Source organism: Lathyrus oleraceus, chromosome 7 (assembly GCF_024323335.1).
Source record: "Lathyrus oleraceus cultivar Zhongwan6 chromosome 7, CAAS_Psat_ZW6_1.0, whole genome shotgun sequence".
Taxonomy (NCBI): Eukaryota; Viridiplantae; Streptophyta; class Magnoliopsida; order Fabales; family Fabaceae; genus Lathyrus; species Lathyrus oleraceus.
In genome coordinates, this window is record NC_066585.1 from 252,436,573 (window position 1) to 252,440,667 (window position 4,095).

Below are 4,095 nucleotides of genomic sequence, written 5' to 3' on the forward strand. Positions count from 1 at the left end.
ACATGGTAGGCCAGAATAGGCTAGCTTGAAGAATCTTGGCGTATGTCTTAGAGGTGCTCGCATGTCCACCATAGGGTGCAGAATGAGAATGCTCGATAATACTATTTACCTCTTCTTCTGGAACGCAACGGCGAAAAATGCCATCTTTACCCCTTTTGAAAAGAAGCGATTTGTCCCAATAGAAGTTTCTCACGTCGTGGAAGAATTTCTTCTTGCGGTGGTAGTCAAGATCAGGGGGTACTATATCACCAGCTAGGTAATTAACGAAGTCTACATACCAGCGTACGTTACTTATTGCTAAGGAATTTTGGGGGTGCTCATGAGGATCTAGGTTATTATCTTCAATGGTCTCTACTCTAGAGATCAGTCTATCATAGGCGAAATCATCATTTATGGGTACTAGTTCAGGTTTTAGATGTTCTAGCCTAGAAAGGTGATCGGCTACTACATTTTCAGTGCCTTTTTTATCTCTGATGTCTAAATCAAACTCTTGTAGTAATAGAATCCATCGGAGTAACCTGGGCTTGGCATCTTTTTTACTTAATAGGTAACGAATGGCAGCACGATCGGTGTAAACTATAATTTTTTCTCCTACTAGATAAGATCTAAATTTGTCTATAGCGAAAACTACAGCGAGTAATTCTTTTTCAGTTGTTGCATAGTTAAGTTGGGCAGCATCTAGGGTTCTACTGGCATAATAAATGGCATGTAATTTTTTATCTTTCCTTTGTCCTAGAACGGCTCCAACTGCATAATCACTAGCATCGCACATTATCTCAAAAGGTTCCGACCAATCAGGCGGTTTCATAATGGTTGCTGAGATTAATGCTTGCTTTAAAAGATTAAATGCGTCATTACATTTTTTATCGAAAATGAATTCAGCATCTTTCAATTAAAGTCCAGTTAAAGGTTTAGTTATTTTGGAGAAGTCCTCAATAAAACGCCGGTAGAATCCAGCGTGTCCAAGAAAGCTTCGGACTTCTCTGATGGTTTTTGTTGGTTTTAGGTTTTCTATAACTTCTATTTTAGCTTTATCTACCTCTATACCTTTTTCGGAAACTATATGTCCTAAAACTATTCCTTCGGTCACCATGAAATGACATTTTTCCCAGTTCAGCACGAGGTTCACCTCCACGCATCTCTCCAAGATTTTCTCAAGGTTAGCAAGACAATAATGGAAATCAAATCCGCAAACCGAGAAATCATCCATAAACACTTCCATGATACCATCTAGGTAATCTGTAAAGATTGACATCATGCAGCGTTGGAAAGTAGCTGGGGTATTACAGAGGCCGAATGGCATTCGTCTGTAGGCAAAAGTTCCATAAGGGCATATAAAGGTAGTTTTTTCTTGATCTTCGGGGTGGATAGGTATTTGGAAGAATCCAGAGTATCCATCTAGATAACAGAAGTAAGAGTGTCTGGCTAGACGCTCCAACATCTGGTCTATAAATGGTAAAGGGAAATGATCCTTCCTAGTTGCTTTATTTAATTTTCTATAATCTATACACATCCACCATCCTCCTTCTAAAAGTTTTGCAACATGTTCGCCTTTATCATTTTGCACGACTGTGATGCCTCCCTTTTTAGGTACTACATGCACAGGGCTCACCCACTTACTATCCGAGATCTGGTAGTGATACCTGCCTCAAGTAACTTAAGAACTTCCTTCTTAACAACATCACTCATTATAGGGTTTATTCTTCTCTGATGTTCCCTGGAGGGTTTTGAATCTTCTTCGAGTGAAATCCGATGCATGCATACGGATGGACTTATACCTTTCAGGTCAGAGATATTATATCCTAAGGCTGAGGGATATCTTCATAAAACGTCTAAAAGTTGGTTCGTTTCCTCTTGGCTCAAGGTAGCACTGACTATTACTGGACGATTCATCTCTTCATCGAGGAACTCATATCTCAGGTTCTTAGGCAGTTCCTTAAGTTCTAAGGTCGGTTTCTTAGGGCATGGCATAAGATCTGGGGTAAGTGATAAACATTCGTAAAGGTTATCATCGATGTAGGGTTTCTTAAAGTCATCATCTTCCCTTATGAGAGTTGATGGTAACTTAATTATCTTTATAATTTCTTTTTGTTCTAATTCTCTAACACATTCATCAATGATATCTAAGGCATAACACGAGTCTCCCATCACAGGTGCCATAAGAAATTTCAAAAGTATAAATTCTATTTTCTCGTCACCTACCTCAAATGTCAACTTTCCTTTCTTGACATCTATTATGGCTCCTGCAGTCGATAAGAATGGTCTACCTAGAAGGATTGGTATATCATTGTCCTCTTTGATGTCCATGACAACAAAATCAGTAGGGATAAATATCTGACCTATCCTAACAGGAACATCTTCTAAAATGCCTATCGGATATTTAACATATCTATCAGCTAACTGAAGTGACATCTTAGTGGGCTGTAATTCTCCTAAGTTTAACCTCTCACAAACTGCTAAAGGCATTAGGCTCACACTAGCTCCTAAGTCTAGAAAAGCTTTTTCGATGACATGATTACCCAAAAGGCAAGGAATGGAGAAATTTCCAGGATCTTTATCTTTTTTCGCTAATTTATCCTCGGAAATAGCATTACATTCCAAAGGCTTCGGATCGTCAAGTCTACGTTTGTTGGTAAGGATGTCTTTGAGAAACTTTGCATAAGAAGGTATTTGGGTGATGGCTTCTGTAAAAGGGATTTCTACATGAAGTTTTTCTATGACTTTAATAAATTTTTTATACTGTTTATTGAGCTGGGTTTGTTTGAGTCTTTGCGGATATGGTATAGGTGGTTTATAGGGCGGGGGTGGTACGTAAGTTTTATATTTAGGTTCTTCTCTTTTTTCTCGACCTTCCTGGTTTTCAGATTCCTCTGGTTCCTTTACTTCGTTCGGGGGCTTGGTACATTCCTTAGAAGTTTCGGATTCACTCAATCTAGGGTTTGGTGGCTCATCATAAGCGTTCCCACTTTGTAAGGTAATGGCATTGGCTTGTCCTCTCGGATTTTGTTGAGGTTGTCCATGGAATTGTCCTCCAGGAGTAGTCTGAGGGGCTTGGTTTAAAGCTACCTGAGAGATATGGGTTTCAAGCATCTTAGTATGAGTAACTATTTGGTCAACCTTGGTTCCTAACTGAGTAATCAATTCGTTAACATGAATGTTTTGGTTCATGAACTCCTTGTTTTGTTGGGTTTGAGAGGTGATAAAATTTTCCATAATTTTCTCAAGGCTCGGCTTTGGTGGTACAGGTTGCATAGGTTGATTTGATCTAGGGGCTTGATAACTAGGTCTCGGAGGTGCATTATTTTGGATAGGGTTATTGTTTTTATAGGAGAAGTTCGGGTGATTCCTCCATCCAGGGTTATAGGTATTTGAGTATGGGTTCCCTTGGGTGTAGTTCACTTGCTCATAGTGGGTTTCGTTTAATAGACTGCATTCTGCAGATTGGTGTCCTTTGGTTCCACATATCTCATAATCCGACGAAACTGCTGCTACAGTATTCGGGTTTATGCACATATGCTCGACTTTGAGGGCTAATGCGTCCATTTTAGCTTGTATCATGTCTATAGAGCTTAGTTCATGCACTCCTCCTTGGGCTTCCTTCTTCTCAACTGTCGCTCGTTCGACTCCCCATGATTGATGGTTCTGAGCCATATCTTCGATAAGGGCACTAGCTTCAGGATAAGGTTTGTTCATCAGAACACCGCCTGCGGCAGCGTCGATGGTCTTCTTTGTGTTATAGTGAAGTCCATTATAGAAGGTTTGAATGATTAACCAATTTTCTAAACCATGATATGGGCATGCTCGTAACAACTCTTTATATCTCTCCCAAGCTTCGAACAGTGATTCTCCTTGGTTTTGGGTAAATCTAGTTATATGGTTTCGAAGAATGGCGGTCTTACTCGGGGGAAAAATATCTAACAAGAAAAACTCTTCTAAGGTTATCCCAAGTCGTAATGGAATTGGGTGGAAGGGAATCTAACCATGATAGGGCTTTATCTCTGAGGGAAAAGGGAAATAATCTTAAACGTATTGCCTCAGGAGAAGCTCCATTGGTTTTAAAAGTGTCTGCTAATTGAAGAAATATTTTTAAATGTT

General features: G+C 39.6%; 1 non-coding gene across 1 annotated transcript; it reads left to right on the forward strand.

Moving 5' to 3' along the window:
• Positions 1–3,781: 3,781 nt before the first annotated feature.
• Positions 3,782–3,888, forward strand: LOC127109038 (small nucleolar RNA R71). Its single transcript, XR_007796524.1, has one exon. It is a non-coding gene; the product is annotated as a small nucleolar RNA R71 (small nucleolar RNA).
• The last annotated feature ends 207 nt before the right edge of the window (positions 3,889–4,095 follow it).